At 35.7% G+C, this 22,024-nt stretch overlaps 1 protein-coding gene across 2 annotated transcripts in view; it reads left to right on the forward strand.

Annotated features, from left to right (window-relative positions):
- Positions 1–2,312: 2,312 nt before the first annotated feature.
- LOC105003538 (YY1-associated factor 2) overlaps positions 2,313–22,024 on the forward strand; it is a 54,960-nt gene continuing 35,248 nt past the window's right edge. For both annotated transcript variants that reach the window (XM_010860763.1, XM_010860764.1), the window contains exons 1-2: positions 2,313–3,026; positions 3,120–3,219. The gene's annotated coding sequence lies outside the window, so the exon portion shown is untranslated. The remainder of the gene's footprint in view (positions 3,027–3,119; positions 3,220–22,024) is intronic.

A 22,024-nucleotide genomic window follows, 5' to 3' on the forward strand; every position in this document is an offset into this window, starting at 1 on the left:
ACTGAACTTACATTTTTATTAACTTAATCCTCATAACTGTTCTGTGAAGTAGGTTCTGTTTTTACCCCTATTTTACAGATAAGTATAGTTTTTTCATCTTGATTTTAGGTTATTTATGTTAACAAGAAAATAATGCTGTTTTTGTTTGTTTCTTTATGAGTTCATGTAGAGCTAAAGGATAAAGCTGAAGGAAAGGAAAATTTAATTAACAGATTATCTGATGAGCTTGTTAAGGAACAAAGAAAGATGACAGTTTCCTTAAATAACATTATTTAATAAGTAAGTTTACAGCTCACTTTTGACCTTACTTTACTTAATTGAGCTACACACCTCCCCCTATATTTATGAACCATTATGATGTCACTTAAGTATATGTGAATATATGTATAATATTAAATTTTATTACCTGCTAAAAGATTTCACATCCCGGATTTACCATGAACAACTTTCTACAACTATAGTACCCTACATTAGAATTGCAAACCTTATTTGAAAATTTGAACATGTACTTGGAATCACAGAACCAGTTGTAATTTAAGTTGCTTCCAGCCAAAACATAATATCTAGCAGTAGTGGAAGTGAAAGTTAGCTAACTTATTTTTTTTTCTGAGCAGTTTTTTCATAAGTTCAGATTGATTTTTTAGAGTAGATTCTCATTAGTGAAATGCTTTATTAGGTTCTTAATTACTTGTTAACCTTTTTGTGAACCAGCATTATAATTGTTAGAACTTACAAAGGATATTTTTGAGTAGAGTATTCTAATTTCTGGAATTTCTTTTCTAAGCTATTCTAATAAAATCCATTTTAGTTAAACCTATGGCATAATAACAGCAACAAATAGCTTTGAATGCTGGTCTCTTAAGTGACCTTTTAGGTTACCTTAAAATATTTTCAAGATATTTTAATTTCAAATTATTTTAAAAAGTGCATTTGATTTTATTTTAAATTCACAAGATCTTAGTCTAAATGAAGACTGTATGTGTTGCTATTAATTAAAATTGGAAATTATTGTTTCCAATTTCATTAGTTCTTAATGAAAAGTTTTATACTAGCTTTTACTGTAGGATAAAATATTTGGATTATTGCTCCTGTATCGGTTGTGTCAATCCAAACACATAGGACCTTCATGCCATGTACTGCTTCACACTTCAGGAAATATAAGTTAACTAGGAATCTAATTTAAACTAGATGATCCTTTTGGAATTTATCTCTATATTGCAGTTAGAAATTGAGGTCTATGTAGTGCTCCTGTTTGCCTGAATGAGTCATTTAAAAACTAATGCACTAATTGCTATTATTTTTTAAAACTCAGATTTATATAAAATGGATATAGCTTATCCAAAACAAATTGTATCCTTAAGTGAGAATCTAGGAAAAGTCTTGACATGGTGCTGTCCACCTTTACTAAATATAAATATTACCTCATAACAAGATTGAAATGCTAGATTTTCATTAGAGTTACATTTTAAGAATTTTTTTTGAATTACATTTTGTTTTTGATGAATTAATGATTTTATATACCATCTTACCCTGTTTACTCTTAAAGTAGAAGCTATGTATTTAATTTTTTCCATAAAAAGAAGAACCATGAAACCATATTTTTTGAAGGTAGGAAATAACTATTAAATAGCAGCATAATGAGAAAAGGAAGACTGTTACTGAAATATATCTGTATCTTCAATAGGAGCTAGTGTTTGAAGTCATCACTACTATAGCACATCAAAATGGACATGTACCTGATGAATATGTATTGCTGCTGCTGCTGCTAAGTCACTTCAGTCGTGTCCGACTCTGTGCGACCCCATAGATGGCAGCCCACCAGGTTCCGCTGTCCCTGGGATTCTCCAGGCGAGAATACTGGAGTGGGTTGCCATTTCTTTCTCTAATGCATGAAAGTGAAAAGTGAAAGTGAAGTCTCTCAGTCGTGTCCGACTTGTTTGAATATGTATTGAGTTAAAGGTAAAAGCAATCTTCATGTGTCCCTGAAGATAAATTTCTATTGAGGATACCTTTCTTTTGTTAGAAATAGTTTTCTTTTTGTTTTGTTTTGTAATGACAGGTCCAATTTAAAAAGTATAACAGTTAATTGAAAATATTACTGTACTACTTTTATAAGTGTTTACATTAAAATCAGCATTTTTATTTATCAGTGGCCTGGCATTCTTAAGGGCTTCACAGGTGGTGAAGTGGTAAAGAATCCACCTGCCAATGCAGGAGATGTGGGTTTGATCCCTGGGTCAGGAAGATCCCCTGGAGAAAGAAATGGCAACCCACTCCAGTATTCTTGCCTGGAGAATCCCCATGGACAGAGGGGCCTGGTGGGCTACAGTCCATGGGGTCACAAAGAGTCAGCCATGAACATAGCACAGTGACATACTTACTTATATATATGTGGTTGGTTTGTTATAGGTAACAAATGGTTATTTTAAAGACTTATTGAGTGATGAATGGGACTTGCATTGCTGCTGTTTATCTGAAGTATTATAGATTGTTAATTGACTGTAGTGGCCTCTACACCCAAATTCAGCCTATGTTAATGACAGTGTCTAGAAAGAAACGGTAGATTTTGATCAATTAATTACCCTTTACGGATATTAAAAAATGATGGTAGTACTTTAGTGAGACAAAATAGTCCGATAGCTGATATTTTTATAAATTAAAATGTTGCTGTTGTTACAGTAGAGATTTTAAAATGAAACTATTCAAATCATTTTCTTTTTCTTGTGTTTCTAATAGTGCCAGAAGTTTCTGTTGACTATATAGTTAGCACATTGTTTCTGTATTTACTTTGGTGTGTTCATGTATAGTTATCTAATTAATTTGCAGCCCTTTCCCCTGTAGTTCTTTATGTATTAATCTCAAATAAATTTAAATAATTTTCTTATTCTGATAGAGAAGAAAAAGCTGGATCACTTACCAGTAACTGGAGTTCTCCTATTGGGTAATCTCCACAGATCCACATTCTTTGAAGTTATTGTGAATGCTTCGTGGACCATGGGACTGTTGAAATTTCCAATTTCAGGAAGGTAAGCAAGCACACTGAAGCATGTCTCTAGCATCTCCCAAATCCCCTTCCCTCCACTTTCTTACGTATGCATCTGTCCTGCATGCCCCCTCAGTTCCAGTGGATGCCCGTCAGGAAGATTCCCATGCTGGACAGAAGGGCAGGAGAGGTGGATCTGTGAGGGAAAAGACCCAATAGGATAACTCAAGTTACCGGTAAGTAGTCTAGTTTTCACAGACTTGAGATTCTTTTTGCCCATTTCTTCTCTTGAGGAGTTCATTTAATTGCAAAGAGAGGAAATGGTTTGGGATAGTTTCTTTTTGTAAGTTTTATGTGGATTATAGTATTTATTGTATAGACGATAAATACCTAGTTCTTAATGGACATATGAATGAATGTGACATTAAGGTACAGCATTTACATAATAGTTTATAAAAATTATGTATTTACTACCTTTTGGTAAATAGTGTAATAGTTCTAAAGCAATATGAGGAGATATGTGTTGAATTACTTTAGTTCTTTTATTTGTGATACTGCTTTTATTGAAGTAGATGCTCATACTGTAAAATTTCTGCTTGTGTCTAATTTAGCCAAATTATTTTGACATTGTACTGAACAGCAAGAATAGTTTTACATTAATTGACCAACACTTCTTACTGATATAATTTTCAGTGTACCTTAAATTTCATTGAATGTATGTTTGGAAATAATTTAAGGTATCTTGCAATTATATTTACTACTTTGTTGTTTATAATGGATAGCCTTATTAATGTGAAGGGTAACACAGTTGGTTCAGTGTGAGCTCTGCCTCAGTTACTAACCCTATTTATTTGTATAAATGTTAGAATTGTATAGAGTTCCTTGCTTCCCATTTCTCTCTTACTCATTCTGTATTGTTACCAGTTACCGTTTCTAAAAGGCCACTTACATTACATAAAGAGCCATAGTGATGCCATGCTCTTGCTGTTTTATAAAATTTCATCCATAGCTCAGTACTTAGGGCCTCTCATAATCCAGTCCTATTTATCCAGCCTTAATTTCTTTTTATCCAGCCTTAATTTCTTCAATTTGAAACTTGTGTTTTGGTGTTACCTCAGCATTTATGCTTTAGCTTGTGCTTTTCCGTTTTCTTGAAATGACCTTGGAAGATCCATTCTGCTTCTCTATATTTTAAAGTCGAAGTTAAGTCCTACCCCTTACGTATATCCTTTTATGCTGACATCTCTGTTCGTCTCTTTCTTCAGTGAAAAAATGAGATTACTATGAGGCTTGAATTAATTAATTAATGAAATGTACTTAGAATAGTGACTAGCAGCACATACTAACTTCTCTTATTAACTATTATTTGACCATAGATTTATCTTAAATATTTTTGTGATTGTACATATAATTCTTATCTGTATGACACAGTTTAGCTTTAAATATTGGTATCAGATTGTACCAATAGATATTTCTTCTGATACAAAACTGTTACTCTGACTTTATTGTCTTTGACAGCAAGTATAGGCTTTTATTGGGCTTCCCTTGTGGCTCAGAGAATAAAGAATATGCCTGGGATGGGAAGATCCCCTGGAGAAGGTAAAGGCTACCCACTCCAGTATTTTGGCCTAGAAAATTCCATGGACTGTATAGTCCATTGGGTTGGAAAGAGTTGGACACGACTGAGAGACTTTTTTTTTTAATAGGCTTTTTTTTTTTTGTCTGTAACCTTACTTCTTAAGGTTAGTGACTGAGATTAAATCATGCCCATTGAAAAGTTAGTTTTCATGTAGAATGACATACATACTTACCAGTTTTTTCATTTGTAAAATAGGTTTTCATTTGGCTAATCAATCCTGTTTGTACTGTATGTTTTTCTTAAGAACAGCTTTCCTTCAAAGCTGATATACATTGTTAATTTCCATTGCACTCGAGAAAAGACTGTATAGTATTGAGAGAGTTAATTAGATTGTATTCACTTTAAGACTGTGTATTATTGGAAAACAATCTGGAAACTTAATGTACTTGATTTTTGAGGTCTGAATATCTTAGGAGATAATTGGTTGATTTTTTTTCAGAAATGCTTGAATTTAAAATACCTGTCTGATGAAACAGTATATAGAATCTGATTTCAAGGCCATTGAAGGAAGGAAATGCTCTTTGACAGATTGGGTGTCACTTTATTTTATTTTGTGGCTGTCCCATGCGCCGTGTGGGATCTTAGTTCTCTGACAAGGGATCAAACCTGTGCCCCCTGCATTGAAAGTGTGGAGTCTTCACTGGGCCTCCAGTGAAGTCCCAAGTGTCGCTTCTAAATAATCACCAGAGAACCACTTCAGGTCCAGTTAGATGAGCCAAACTGAAGAATGTTTAGTCAAATGACAGCAGTGTTTGATTTGAATCTGCTGACTGTTCAGTCTCCTGATTTTTTAGTGTGATTGTGGTATGGTGGTTACATTGAGAATGGCCTTATTCTTTAGAGGTACATGCTGAAATACTTAGAAGTGAAATGTCATGGTGAGTTCAGAAAAATCATGTGTGGGTATCTGAATGTGGTATATGTTATGTGTATGTAAAGAGAGATAAAGGGAGAGAGAAAGCAAATCTGGCAAGTTTTAACAGTTTTGGGTCTAGGGGAAGGGTATAGTGGTACACATTGTACTTTAAGCTTTCCTGTGGCTCTGATATTTTTCAAAGAAAAGTTGTGTGTGGGGGAGAGTACTTTAAAAAGAACTTTATTGTGCTTCAGTTTCTCTAATTCTAAAATGACAATAATAGAACTTATTCTTTCCATGCCCTGATGCAGGTAGGCACAGTGGGATAACATTTGGTAGAATAGCAGCCAGGAGAGCTTTTAAGAAGTAATTTTCTTTTTACGTTAAAAAAGAATTTTATAGTGGAGAACTGTTCAAAGAACATTTCACCTAAAAGTATATTAGATTAAAATATATCTGTTCCCTTTTTTATTATTCAGAGCACATTCCATTATAATTGAATAAAAGCAATCAAGTAACAGTAAATACATGTAGATATATAAATTAACCAATTGAAATCTTGAAAATGAAAATATCTAGTTATAAAATAATCATGGGCAAAACAGAAGATTAGACATAGATAAAGAGAAACGTTGTTAATTCCAAGATAAAACCAATAACTCATCCAGGACCAGAGCCCAGGGAGATGAAGAATGAAAAATAGAAAAGAAAAACTAAGACACTTTAGGGCTAGCTTGCAAAGCTCCAGTGTAATGTACAGAAGACAGAATATGGAGAATGGTAGAGAAGCAATATTGAAGAAAAATGACTAAGGATTTTTCAAATATTAAAAAGAAATAATGGAAATTAAGAAATAACTAGAGTGGAATCACAAAAACGTTGTATCAAAACTAGAAGGATGTAAGAAAAATGGTACTTAGGGGTAAATTTATAACCTTAAATGGCTGTGTTAGATTGAAAAAAAGTAAGTGAGCCATATATACAACTCAAGAAACAAAAATAAAAAGTAAAACCAAAGACAGGAGAAAAGAGAAAATAAAAATGGAATTAGATGAAATAGAAATAATCAACAATAGAAATGACAGCAATCATCTTTCAAATCAAAGCTGTTTCTCTTCAGCTGACTAAGTACTGGAAATACCAAGAAGCACATGACATAATAAAATTATAAAATGGGATATAATTACAAATAATAATTGTAATTTAAAAAATCATAAGAAATCACTATTAATTTATGTTATAAATTTTTAAAAACCTGATGAAATTGTCTGTTTTCTAGGCAAAATATCAGTTAGAAATTGACTGTAAAAGAAAAAGATAGTCATAGAAACTAAAAACCATTAAAAAATTGAAGCTGTAGTAAATTTCCCCAAGAAGTTTTTAAAAATATCAGCTTAATTGCCGTATAGTTCATAAACCATACCACCTACCCACCTAAAATGTACAATTTAATGGTTTTTAATATTTTTACATAATTGTTGAATCATCATCATAGCTAATTTTTAGAATATTTTCATCACCTCAGAAAGAAATGGTGTACCTATTAGCAGTCAGTTCCAATTCTCTGAAACCCTCCAGCCTTAGACAGTCACTAATCTACTCTCTTGTTTCTATAGGTTTGCCTGTTCTAGATCTTTCACATAAATAGAATCATTTAATAAATGGCCTTTTGTGGTTTGCTTCTTTCATTTAGCATATTTTTAAGGTCCAGCCATGTTGAAACATGTATCATATACCTCATTCCTTTTTATGGCCATATAATATTTCATTGTATGGATATACCACATCAGTTGATGGATATTTGGATTTTTTCCCATTATGAATAGTCCTTATACTGGCATTTGTGTATAAGATTTTGTGTAAACATAGTTATATGTTTTCATTTCTCTTGGATGTATACCTAGGGGTAGAATTGATGGGTCTTGTGGAAACCATGGAACAACAACAAATAGGGAAAGGAGTACATCAGGGCTGTATATTGTCACCCTGCTTATTTAACTTCTATGCAGAGTACATCATGAGAAACACTGGGTTGGAGGAAGTACAAGCTGGAATCAAGATTGCTGGGAGAAATATCAATAACCTCACATATGCAGATTACACCACTTTTATGGCAGAAAGCAAAGAATTAAAGAGCCTCTTGATGAAAGTGAAAGAGGAGCTTGAAAAAGTTGGCTTAAAACTCAACATTCAGAAAACTAAGATCATGGCATCTGGTCCCATCACTTCATGGCAAATAGATGGGAAAACAGTGTCAGACTTTATTTTTTTGGGCTCCAAAATCACTGCAGATGGTGACTGCAGCCATGAAATTAAAAGATGCTTGCTGTTTGGAAGAAAAATTATGACCAACCTAGACAGCATATTAAAAAGCAGAGACATTACTTTCCCAACAAAGGTCCATATAGTCAAAGCTATGGTTTTTCCAGTAGTCATGTATGGATGTGAGAGTTGGACTATAAAGAAAGCTGAGTGCCGAAGAATTGATGCTTTTGAACTGTGGTGTTGGAGAAGACTCTTGAGAGTCCCCTGGACTGCAAGGAGGTCCAACCAGTCCATTCTAAAGGAGATCAGCCCTGGGTGTTCTTTGGAAGGAATGATGCTGAAGCTGAAACTCCAGTACTTTGGCCACCTCATGCAAAGAGCTGACTCATTTGAAAGGACCCTGATGCTGGGAAAGATTGAAGGCAGGAGGAGAAGAGGGTGACAGAGGATGAGATGGTTGGATGGCATCACCGACTCAATGGACATGAGTTTGAGTAAACTCCGGGAGTTGATGATGGACAGGGAGGCCCGGCATGGTGCAGTCCCTGGGGTCACAAAGAGTCGGACACGACGGAGCGACTGAACTGAACTGTGGTAACCATGGAAGCTTTTAAGGGACTATCAAACTATTTTACAGAGTAGCTGTACCATTTTACTTTTCAACCAACAGTGTATGAAGGTTCTAGTTTTTCTACACCCTCATCAGCATTTTCATTATATGTTTTTTTTTTTATTAAAGCATTCCTAATGGGTGTGAAGCAGTATCATAAAGAATAGTTTTAATTGTGATTTTGTTATCATAATTTCAGACATATTTTTGGGGAACAGGTAATCCCAATTTTATACAAACTGACCTAGATAGTAGAAAAAGAGGGAGAGCTGTTCTGTTGTTTATCAGAGAAACTTACCCTGGAAACCTAAACTGAAAAGAATATGCAAGGAAAAATAATGGTACATTCAATCTCATTTACAAACAGAGACAAAATTTTTAATTAGGATAAGAATGTAAACATAGCTCAATATTTGAAAATTATTAAGACGATCTTGAAAGATTTGATAAAATTCTTATAGAACTCAATACTCATTAGTTTTGTTTTTTTTTTAAAGTAACCTTTAAACCATGACGAGAAACATGTTTCTTCCAATAGACGCTCTCTTTAAAACTTAACTGTCTAAATCTTAGAAACATACCCATTAATATCAAGAACAGGACAAATATACCTCTACTAGTAAGATTTAAAAAAAAAAGGAAATAAATTACAAAAGGACTAGAAAGGAAGAAAAATGAGATGAATGTATCCATAGGAAATTAAAAACAAAAAATAACAGACTATGGTAATTCCTTGTGGTTCAGTGGTCAAGACTCGACATTCCCAATGCAGGAGACACAGGTTCAATCCCTGCTCAGTAAACTAAGATCCCACGTGCCATGTGATGTGGCCCCCCCCCAAAAAAAAAAAATTTTTTTTTAAATCAACAGAATAGGGAATTCCCTGGCAGTGCAGTGGTTAACATTCAGCACTTTCATTGCTATGAGCCTGGGTTCCATCCCTGATCAGGAAACTAAGATCCCTCAAGTCATGTGGCTTGGTCAAAAAAACCCTCAAAAAGCCATCAACAGACTGACTATATTCATAAGAGAATTCAGTGTTGCTGGATACAAGATCAACATTCAAGTTGACAGTAGCTAATTAGGAAATAAAAATACCTCTTTTACAGCAAATTCTATGAAGTACCCAAAGTTTTATTGAAGGACATAAAATTAGACATGAACAAAAGACAAGATATAATTATTAGTGGGAAGTATAAATATTGCTAAAAAATTAACTTCTGTATGACTTATATGTAGTTTCAGACAAAAACCTGATAGAATTTGTTTTCTTTTTTGGAGGAAAATGATCTTCATATACAAAAGTAAAGAACCAAGACAGTTGTGAAAGAAGAATAAGAATGAGGAGGAAGGCGTTGACTGTTGGATATCTAGATTAATCTTAAATTTTGGTATTTAGAATAGAATCTGACACAGTAATGAAAAATAGTAAACTGCTACACACAACATGTGTGTGGCTTTCCTAGTGGCTCAGACAGTAAAGAATTCACCTGCAATGTGGGAGACCTGGGTTTGAGCTCTGGGTTGGGAAGATCCCCTGGAAGAGGACATGGCAACCCACTCCAGTATTGTTGTCTGAGAAATCCCATGGACAGAGGAGCCTGACGGGCTACAGTCCATGGGGTCACGAAACATCGGCACACACAACATGAAATGAATTTTCCAGACTTAGCATTGAGCAAAAGAAGTGGGACAGAAAAGAGTTCATATGGTATGAGTTCATTTTTAGGAAGCTCAAAAACAGAACTAATCTATGATGATTGAGATCAGAATAGTAGTTCTCTTGGAAGCATGGTACTAACTGAGAATGTGTATGAGGGAGATTCTGAAGCATTGAAAAAAGTTAAATCTTAGTCTGAGTTGGATCACACAGGGGTATACATACTTAAAAATCAGGTTGTACACAGTACTTGTATTTAAAGTAGTATAGTCTTAATAATACGAAAAAACAGATTCATATAACAGAATAGAGTTAAGAAATGGATCCATATATATTTGAGAAGTTGGTTGGTGCTCAAGATGGCATTTTCTGTCATCAGGGAAAGGAAATGTGAACTGTTGGATTGGTTTTTCTATATGGGGGAAAACTAGATTTCTACTTCAGGACATATGCAGAAATAAATTCCAGTTGAATTAAATACTAATCGTGAAACCCGTTTTTTTTTAAAAAAGGAAAATATCTTTTTAAAAAAGTAAAGTATAGGTATCTTCAGAATATGTAAGGCCTTTTTTAACAAGTCAAGAAAAAAAGAAGAAACCATCAGGGATGAAAAACCATCAAGGATTTGACTACCTAAAAAAAAAAAGAAAAAACAACCTTAGGTTTAATGTAAGTTCCCATAAACCCAAATAAAACATAATGTCACAACTGGGAGATATATATAATGTCTGTACTATCCAGTGTTTTTGTGTCCAGAATATGTAAAGATCAAAAGAGGTAAGATAGGTAATACAAATAAAATGAACAATGGATAGTAAGACAATTCACGGCAAAGACTGGAAATTGTACTGAGAGGATGGTTAGTCTGTTTGTAGGGATTTTATTTGAAAGTGTTAGTTGCTCAGTCATGTCTGACTCTTTGTGACCCCATAGATTGTAGCCTGCCAGGGTCCTCTCTCTGTGGAATTCTCCAGGCAAGAATACCAGAGTGGGTAGCCATTCCCTTCTCCAGGGGATCTTCTCAACCCAGGGGTTGAACCTGGGTCTCCTACATTGCAGGCAAATTCTTTATTGTCTGAGCCACCAGGGACATCCCATTTTTAGGGTAGATGCAGTTAAAAACTTACGAGTCATCAGTGTTTACCCATTAAGTTGCAAGGCTCAGGATCAGGTAAGTGTTACACACATAAGATAAGTGTTACACAATTAGAAATGTGCATACACAGTTACCCAACAGTTTCTATTTAAGATATTGTCTAGAGAAGCTTGCACATTTGCCCAGGGTGATTTGTGCAGGGATGTTCATCTGGAAAACAGTCTAAATGGCTGCAATAAGAGTCACGGATATATAGGATATAATAGTTATTTAATTAAGAATTCCCTGAGTCTATGATTAGGTTACAGGCTTCCCTGTTGGCTCAGATGGTAAAGAGTCTGCCTGAAGAGTCTGCCTGCATTTCGATCCTTGGGTTTGGAAGATCCCCTGGAGAATGAAATGGCGACTAACTATAGTATCCTTGAGTGGAAAATCTCATGGACAGAGAAGCCTAGTGGGCTATGGTCCATAGGGTCGCAAAGAGTCAGACATGACTGAGCCACTACACTTTCACTTTTCATGATTAGGTTATTATCAGTGGTTTAATTTACTTATTTATGGCTACACTGGGTCTTCATTGTTGTACACAGGCTTTCTCTAGTTACCGAGAGTTGGGGCTCTTCTTTGTTGTGGTGTTTGGGCTTCTCATTTTGTGGCTTCTTTTGTTGCAGAGCACAGGCTCTAGAGCGGGGGCTCAGTAGTTTTGCCTCGTGGGCTTAGTTGCCCCGTGGCATGTGGAATCTTCCCAGATCAGGGATCAAATCCGTGTCCTCTGCATTGGTAGGCTGCTTCTTTACTTCCGAGCCACCAGAGAAGTCCAGTGATTTTTTTTTTAATATAATAAAGTGGTACTGTCTATAACCATGATTGTTTTAAGCATTTTATAAACATTAAATATTTTAGTCCTCATGAGAACTTAGAAGTAAGTACTGTCGTTGTCTCCACTTTTTAGATGGAATGCTAAAGCATGGAGGAGTAAGTACCCCCGCCTACTCTCATGGGTAGTAAATAGCAGAGCTGGGATTCACAGTTGCCTTGCTCGAGTCCACTATGCCATGTTGCCTTTTGATGTTTAAAAATATGGAGAGGCCTCCTAAATATAAGGAAAAGTTAATTCCTTACATAAATGTAAGGAAGAGTCTCATTTACACCAGTTCATGGTAGTTGTTACCACTGAATGGGATTGGAAGGTGAGGGAGATCCAGTGATGGTGGTAAAATAAAACTAGCATAGGGAACTTTCCTTCAAGATGATGTATATTACTATATAGCTTTTAAATACTTGCACTTATTGTTTATATATGCTTATTCTGTTAAAAGAAACACTGAAAAGATTGGCCTTTATTTTAATCTTTCTTTTTCTTTTTTTTTAAATTTTATTTTATTTTTAAACTTTACAGTATTGTATTGGTTCTGCCATATATCGAATTTATTTTTCTTGATATTGGTTATATAGAAAAAGAAAAAAGCAGTGGCCCTAGAACAATGGCTATAATTTAGTCTAGTTCTGAGATAGTGAGCAGCACATAAGTGCCAGACCCTGGATTAGGGTGCTGGAGATAGGGTGGTTTCATCCTCAATGGCTCAGCAGGTAAAGAATCTGCCTGCAATGCAGGAGATGCAGGTTCGATCCCTGGGTTGAGAAGATCCCCTGGGGGAGGAAATGGCAACCGACTCCAGTATTCTTGCCTGGAAAATCCCACGGACAGAGGAGCTTGGAAGGCTGCAGTCCATGGAGTGAACAAAAGAGTCGGACACAACTGAGGGGCTAACACTTTTATCCTCTCTCTTTAAGGGGTTCAGAGTTGTACAAGGAAAGAGATTAAAAAAATAGTTTTAATTCAGTATGTTATATCCGGATCTCTTCTTCTTCCCTATTTCTCTGTCCCCATCCTTTCCCCTCCATATGCAACTGGAGAAGGGGGAAATGTCTTGAGCTGAGGCAAGAGAAACAGGCAGTGAAATATTGATTGTGATTCTACTGCCTATTCTTTTAAAAACTACCGGGGAGTAAATTCTATAATGGTCGGTGATTGTGGCTTTTTTACCATCTCCGAAACTTGGTATAATGCCCTGTGCTTAACAGACCCCTGGATGTTGGAATGAATAACTAATGCACTTTGACATTTTACTCTCAAATGACTTAGCACCTCAACCCAAAGTTCTTAAGCCATCTAGGGTATCTTCCATTGACTAATAAAGTTTAAAGCAATTTACCTGAGAACTTTATATGAAGTCCTATGTAAAATTGTTTTGTGCCAAAGAATTCTGACTTGAGAAATATTTTCATCTGTAGGAAATTTTGGATCTCTAAAATCTAATATAATTTTCTTTGTGCTGAGTCCATGGACTATTTCCAGGTGGTATTAGTATTTATAATCTGAGAATTCTAGTGTCTTTTAAAATTTATCTTTTAAAGTGACTACCACTTTTCAGTCCCACCAATGATGAATGAGAATTCCTATTGCTTCACATCTCTCCAGTGTTTGGTGGTATCGGTGTTCTGGATTTTGACCATTCCAAGTAGGGCAACCAAGTAATTTTTGTTTTAACTTTAGTAAGATCATGTTATTCCCCATTTAGAATCTTCACATCCTACTTCATTTCCCATCCTACTTAGAATAAAATCCCAAGTTATTTCCAACTGTATGAGAGGAAGGCTTTGTATGATCTGGTCCATGGCCACCTCTTCAAACTAGTTTTACCATTTTCTCTCTTTTTCATTGCAATTCAGACATGTTGGTCACCCTAGTGTTCTTTGAACATGCCAGCCTTCTGCTTCAGGGCCTTTGCAGTTGGTCTTGCCTTTCCTGGAATGTTTCACATCTAGATACCTTCAGGGCTTACTCCTGTATTTCACTGAGGACTCTGCTTAAGTGTAACCTTGTCAGAGATGCTTCTCTGATTTTCCTGCCAAAAAATAGCACTTCTGTGCTTCTTCCTATACCCTGCTTTATTTTTCTTCTACTGCTACCTCATAGTGTATATATGTATACTTGTTTATAATAATATATATAAATTATATATATAATATATATGTAGCCTATCTTTATGAAAATGTGCGCTTCATGAAGGGATATTTCTGTATACCTCTAGAGTAGAACTGGTACACAGATGGTGTTTAATAAATATCTGTTGAGTGGATGAATGATTGTATTACATCAAAAAATGCTTTAATGTTAGTGATTTAGAATATTATGGTAGGACATAATCAGACACATAAGGCAGGCTTAAAACTTAATAAATAATTAATAATTAAATGTTTAATTTCACAACATGTAATCTATCCAAGGCTAGGAATTTTTTCTTCCTTGCTATATTCCCATGCCTAGAATGTTTCATGGCAGTAATACACATTTGATTAAGTATTTGCTGAATGAATGAGTTTATGTAGCATATCTTTTAAATAAACAACCAAATTATGTTATATGTAAAAGTAATATTGAATAGAACTAAAAGTAGACCACAGAACTCCAGAATTGGGAGAAAGGGGACGGGGATGAGCGATAAGTACTATGTAAATTTTTGGATCCAGCTTCACCATTTGCCAACTGCTCCAAGCCAGCACTGCTGCTTGTCAGGCCTACTCTAATACTGTACCATTTGTTCTTCAGTTCCGTATGTGTCATGTTTCATTCTCTATGTTTAAAATTTAAAAGTATTTCAGGATCTTTCCGTTCAGTTCAGTTCAGTCACTCAGTCGTGTCCGACTCTTTGTGACCCCATGAATCTCCAGGCCTCCCTGTCCATCACCAACTCCTGGAGGTCACTCAGACTCACGTCTATCGAGTCAGTGATGCCATCCAGCCATCTCATCCTCTGTCATCCCCTTCTCCTCCTGCCCCCAATCCTTCCCAGCATCAGTCTTTTCCAATGAGTACTGTACCTAAAATAAAACTGAGATTCTGTCTTTAACTTGGAGACCTGATGTGGCCTTTTTACCTCTTAATCTCATTTAGTTCATCCCTCTTGCTCAATATCCTTCAGCTTTTCCTTCTGTTTCTATAGGCCATCAAGTTCTCAGACACACTTATACACTTACTGCTTACTTTCTGCCCATTATAACCTTTCTTTCACTGTGTCATTGAAGCACCTTCTTTGTGTTATTTAAGTCTGAGTGTGTTGGATCTTGTGAGCAGTCTTCCTTGAAAACCTTATCTACCCCTGCTCATATTAGAATTGCTTCTGATATTTGCATGGGGTGGGGAAGAACAAAACCACAGTTTGTAATTATGTATAGTGTCAGTCGCTCAGTTGCCTCCGACTCTTTGTGACCCCATGAACTGTAGCCCGCCAGTCTCCTCTGTCCATGGGATCCTCCAGGCAAGAATACTGGATTGGATTGCCACTCCTTCTCCATTATTATGTATATGTGCTAACTTTTTTTTCATTTACCATTGTGTTCTTAATGCTAAGTATGGTACTTGGCACATAATAGGTGCTCAGTAAATTTTAAAAGATGCTTACTCCTTGAAAGGAAAGTTATGACCAACCTAGACAGCATATTAAAAAGCAGAGACATTACTTTGCCAACAAAGGTCCGTCTAGTCAAGGCTGTGGTTTTTCCAGTGGTCATGTATGGATGTGAGAGTTCGACTGTGAAGAAAGCTGAGCGCTGAAGAATTGATGCTTTTGAACTGTGGTGTTGGAGAAGACTCTTGAGAGTCCCTTGGACTGCAAGGAGATCCAACCAGTCCATCCTAAAGGAGATCAGCCCTGGGATTTCCTTGGAAGGAATGATGCTAAAGCTGAAACTCCAATACTTTGGCCACCTCATGCGAAGAGCTGACTCATTGGAAAAGACTCTGATGCTGGGAGGGATTGGGGGCAGGAGGAGAAGGGGACGACAGAGGATGAGATGGCTGGATGGCATCACCGACTCGATGGACGTGAGTTTAAGTGAACTCCAGGAGTTGGTGATGGACAGGGAGGCCTGGCCTGCTGCAGTTCATGGGGTCATAAAGAGTCGGACATGACTGAGCGATTGAATTGAACTGAACTGTTTAACATGTGAATAACTGTATAGCAAAAGATGGAATATAAAAATGAGCGTGAAAGGAAAAAAAGACCCTCAAAACCAGAAAAAAGATCATATGTGCTTATTAAAACAACAGAAATCCATGACATAAGCTCAGCTGTCAAGCAAGACTCTGATAAATCACAAAACCCAACTACATGCTTGATGTTAGAAACATTTAGAACAAAACTTCTGAGGGAGTTGTGGGTAAATGTATAATCAAAACAAGATACTAGGCAAATAAAAACAAAAAATTAATTGTTGCATGGTATTGCTAAACAAAGGTGAATTAAAAGTAAATTAACATTAGGTGAAAAAAGATGCACAGTGTAGTATGTATGTACATACATACCTGTCTTATCTATTTATCTCTATATTCACACACACATATATATAAAATCAAGCATATAGTTACCAATATGAAGAGAACCACAGATCTTTATTTCTTGAAGATGAAGCATTGAAATGTTTAAAAATTATAAATTCAAGAAGGAAGAGAAAGAAGTCTAACGGTAACAGACTTTAAAACATCTTTCAGTTCTAGCCACGTCAGAAAAATTAAAAATAGAATCTGGAGATCTGAATTATGTAATTAATAAATCCATATAATATACTTTGTTATTATAAAAAGAATAGCATATTTTTAATTCCCTATGGGACATTGTCAAAAATAAATACTAGAAAGAAAGTTGGGGGAAAAAAGGTATTAACTACATACTCTACAATGAAATTTTAAGTTAATAGAAAAGTTAGAACCAGAAACCAACCACAAAATCTTCCCAACCTCAAAACAAAAACCTCAGCTAATTGAGTTTAAAAATGTAAAAACATTCTCCTAAAAAATTTTAGATCAAAGGTCTAAAGGTACCTCAAACCAGCAATTGTGGTCTCTCTAGAAAATAATTACAATAAAAATTAAATACAAGGACTTCCCTGGCAGTTCAGCAGTTAACACTCTACTCCCAAGGCAGGGGGCGCAGGTTCAATCCCTAGTTAAGGAATAAAGATCCCACGTACAACATGGTATGGCTTTAAAAAATAAACTAAATAAATACATAAATTTATTTTAAAAAATTAAATATATAAATATAAGACATAAGTAATTTCTAAAAGTTTCATTACTAAATGAAAATAAACAAGTTAACATTCAAAGAATTTATTAAAAGAACAATAACACAAACCTAAGGAAAGATGGAAAAAAATAATAAAGCACAACATAGCAAGTAATAAATAAGAAAACAAAACAGGTAGTTAAGATAAATACAACCAAGAACTGATTCTTTGTTTAAAACAAAAATAAGACTAGCTAACTTTTTTTTTGTAAACAAAAGGATAAAGTACAAAACTTAAAATTTAGATTATGAAGAAGAAAGCAACCGTAGATGTAAATAATACAAACATAAGAGAATGGTTGGCACAATAAATAAATTAGAAAGCATTGGGAAAACATATCATTTTCTAGGAAAATATACATTATTCTGTATTCAAAACTGATCTAAGAAGAGACTGAAAATCTGAACCTACCAAGCCCAAATGGTTTTACAAGTGGTTTCTTTCAAGCCTTCATGGAACAGATAATTTCACATATATTTAAATTGACCTAGAGAAAATAAGGAAGAATCGAGGCTTTCCTATTATTTTAAAAAAAACTTCATCATAAGTCCTTCCAATAACCAGGGCTGATTTTCTTTAGGATTGACTTGTTTGATCTTGTAGTCCAAGGGGCTCTCAAGAATCTTCTCCAGCACCACAGTTTGAAAGCATCAATTCTTTGGTGCTCAGCCTTCTTTATGGTCCAGCTCTCATATCTGTACATGACTACTGGAAAAACCATAACTTTGACTATATGGGACCTTTGTCAGCAAAGTGATGTCTCTGCCTTTTTATACACTGTCTAGATTTTTCCATTGCTTTCCTTCCAGGGAGCAAACATCTTTTAATTTTGTGGCCTTAGTCACCATCCACAGTGATTTTGGAGCCCAAGAAAATCTATCACTGCTTCCACCTTTCCCCCTTCTATTTTTCATAAAGTAATGGGACTGGATACCATGATCTTCATTTTTTTAGTGTTGAGTTTCAAGCCAGCTCGTTCACCTTTGTCAGGAAGGTCTTTAGTTTCTGTTCACTTTCTGCCATAAGGGTGAACTCGGCTATCTTGATTCTAGATTATGTTTCATCCAGCCTGGCATTTCACATGATGTTAATCTGCATAGCAGTTAAATAAACAGGGTGAAAATATATAGCCTTGTACTACTTTCTCAGTTTTGAACCAGTCAGTTGTTCCATATCCAGTTCTAACTGTTGAAGCAAAAGGCAAGGGAGAAAGGGAAAGGTATACCCAACTGAGTGGAGATTTCCAGAGAACAGAAAGAGTGATAAGAAAGCCTTCTTCAATGAACAATGCAAAGGAATAGAGGAAAACAATAGAATAGGAAAAACTAGAAATCCCTTCAAGAAAATTGGAGATATCAAGGGAACATTTCATGCAAGAATGGGTATGAAAAAGACAGAAATGACAAGGACCTGACAGACAGAAGAGGTGGTAAGAATACACAGAAGAACTATACAAGAAAGGTTTTAATGACCCAGATAACCACGATGGTGTGGTCACTTTCCTAGAACTGGACATCCTGGAGTGTAAAGTTAAGTGGGGCTTAGGAAGAATTATTGTGAACAAAACTAGGGAGGTTATGGAATTCCAGCTGAGCTATTTAAAATCCTGAAACATAATGCTGTTAAAGTGCTTCGCTCAATATGCCAGCAAATTTCCAAAACTCAGCAGTCGCCACAGGACTGGAAAGGTCAGTATTCATAACAGTACCATACAGTTACACTCATTTCACATGCTACCAAGTTTATGTTCAAAATCCTTCAATCTAGCATTCAGTAGTATGTGAACTAAGAACTTCCAGATACTTAAGTGTATTAGTAGATAAAAGGAAAAAAGCTATGTGATTATCTCAATAGATCTTGAAATACAGTTAATAAAGTCAGACATTTATTCCTGGAAGCAGTCTTTAGTAATAACATGATTAAAATATGTACCTCAAAATCATACTCAGGAAAGTGCTTCAGGGAGATATATTAGAAATTAAGTGATATTAATATTAGAAACAAGGCAAGGCAGTTCTCATCACTATTATTTAACTTTGTTCTAGATGTGCTAACAGTAAAAGAAATTAGAGAAGCATGATATCGAAGTAATCCCCAAACACTTTGGATAACATTCAAGTGCTTTGTTCTGGGCATTTAGTTACCATGTTCAAGAGCTAAACTTTCAGCCACATTTCAGTTATTTCCACAAATGCAGTCTCACAGTGTTTTTGATTAGCTGATTTTAGTGGTTTTCCCTTTAAAAAATCTCAAAAAATTTTGTTTGGAGCGCTAATGAATAAAGTGAAAGCAGAACTACTTTTGTTGCAGAGGGATTAGGGAGCACTGTAGTCACCTCTTCGTCATCCATGACTCCTCCATTAGCTTCTGGGAATGCTGTGTGCAACTTTAAAAATTACAACTCTATTCTGTTTCATGGAATTTTTTTTGTGTCATAGTTGTTAATAGTGATATAAAACAATTTTTGTATAAAATATGACCACCAATTTGATAAGATCTTATTACTCTTGGCAATTTTCAGTCCTTCTTTGGTTATGGTAGATATTAAATTAGAAGCAGCTCGGGGCTTGGAGTTGTGATTGAGATGACTAAGGTTGCCTAAAGCAGTTATACAGAGAAGTGGTAACTGATGCCAAGATGGGACACAATAAAAACACCAACTAGAATGAGGCAGCAGTCTGGAACTGCCATTTCAGATAAAGGCAGACTTTCCAAAACATCTTAATGGCTCCAGAATACCATGCTGCATGAAGTTCTAAAAGATGGTTCTGAGTAGAAAAGACAGCACAGCCTTGTGACATGTGGGAAGTATGGGCTGTGGAAAGACAGATACTACATAATGTGGAACATATGTGGAATCTAAAAAAGTTGAACTCATAAAAGCAGGGTGAATGGTTGCTTCCAGGGGCTGGGGATGAAAGAAATGGGGAAATGTTGGTAAAATGGTACAAAGTATCAGTTATGCAGAATAAGTAAATTCTGGGGAATCTAATGTATTAATCCATGTATTCAGTTCAGTTCAGTCGCTCAATTGTGTCTGACACTTTGCAACCCCATGGACTCCAGCATGCCAGGTCTCTCTATTCATCACCAGCTCCAAGAGCCTACTCAGTCTTATGTCCATTGAGTCGGTGATGCCATCCAACCATCTCATCCTCTGTTGTCCCCTTCTCCTCCCGCCTTCAATGTTTCCCAGCATCAGAGTCTTTTCAAATGAGTTGGTTCTTCACATCAGGTGGCCAAAGTATTGGAGTTTCAGCTTCAGGATCAGTCCTTCCAGTAAATATTTAGGACTGATTTCCTTTAGGATGGACTGGTTGGATCTCCTTGCAGTCCAAGGGACTCTCAAGAGTCTTCTCCAACACCACAGTTCAAAAGCATCAATACTTCGGTGCTCAGCTTTCTTTGTAGTACAACTCTCACATCCATACATGACTACTGGAACAACCATAGCTTTGACTAGATGGGCTGCAGTCACCATCTGCAGTGATTTTGAATTAATCCAAGTTAATACATGGTTAACTATAGTAACCATGTACAGCATGGTTGCTGTAGTTAGTAATATTATATACTGGAAAATTGTCAGAAGATTACATCTTTAATATTCTCTACATCTTTAATGTTTTCACCACCGCAAAAAGGTGATACTATGTGATGGATATGTTAATTAGTTTGTGTAACCATTTCATAGTATATATGTATATCAAAACATTACATTGTACAGCTTAAATTGTATATAGTTTTGTCAGTTGTGCTTTTTTTGGTTTATTTTTAATTGGAGGATAATTGCTTTCCAATAGTGTTGGTTTCTGCCATACATCAGCTTGAATCAGCCATAGGTATACATATGTCCCCTCCCTTTTGAACCTCCCTTCTACCTCCCACCCTATCGCACCCTACTGGGTTGTCACGGAGCACTGGATTTGAGCTCCCTGCTTCATACAGCAAATTCCCACTGGCTCTCTGTTTTATATCTGGTAAGGTATATGTTTCAACGCTACTCTCAGTTCGTCCCACCCTCTCCTTGCCCCACTGTGTCCACAAGTCTGTTGTCTGTGTCTGTGTCTCCATTGCTGCCTTGCAAATAGGTTCATCAGTACCGTCTTGCTAGGTTCCAATATATGCGTTGATATACGATACTCATTTTTCTCTTTCTGACTGACTTTGCTGTATAATAAGCTCTAGGTTCATATACTTCATTAGAACTGACTTGAATGCTTTCCTTTTTTATGGCTGAGTAATATTTCATTGTATATATGTACCACAACTTCATTCATCTGTCAGTGGACATCTAGGTTGCTTCCATATCCTACCTATTGTAAATGTTGCTGTGATGAACATTGGGGTACATGGCGTCTTTTTTCAGTTATGGTTTCCTCAGAGTGTATGACCAGAAATGGGATTGTTAGGTCATATGGTAGTTTTATTCCTAATTTTTTAAGGAATCCCCATACTGTTCTCCATAGAGGCTGTCTCAATTTATATTCCCGCCAACAGTGCAAGAGGGTTCTTGTTTATCTACACGCTTTCCAGCATTTATTATTTGTAGATCTTTTGATGATGGCCATTCTGACTGGTGTGAGGTGATACCTCATTGTAGTTTTGATTTGCATTTCTATAATAATGAATGATGTTGAGCATCTTTTCATGTATTTATTAGCCATCTGTGTGTCTTTTTTGGAGAAATACCTGTTTAGGTCTTCTGCCTACTGTTAGATTGGGTTGTTTGTTTTTCTGGTTTTGAACAACATAAGCTGGTTGTATATTTTGGAGATTAATCCTTTGT

The sequence above is a fragment of the Bison bison genome, unplaced genomic scaffold (genome assembly GCF_000754665.1).
Source record: "Bison bison bison isolate TAMUID 2011002044 unplaced genomic scaffold, Bison_UMD1.0 scf7180017864470, whole genome shotgun sequence".
Classification (NCBI taxonomy): domain Eukaryota; kingdom Metazoa; phylum Chordata; class Mammalia; order Artiodactyla; family Bovidae; genus Bison; species Bison bison.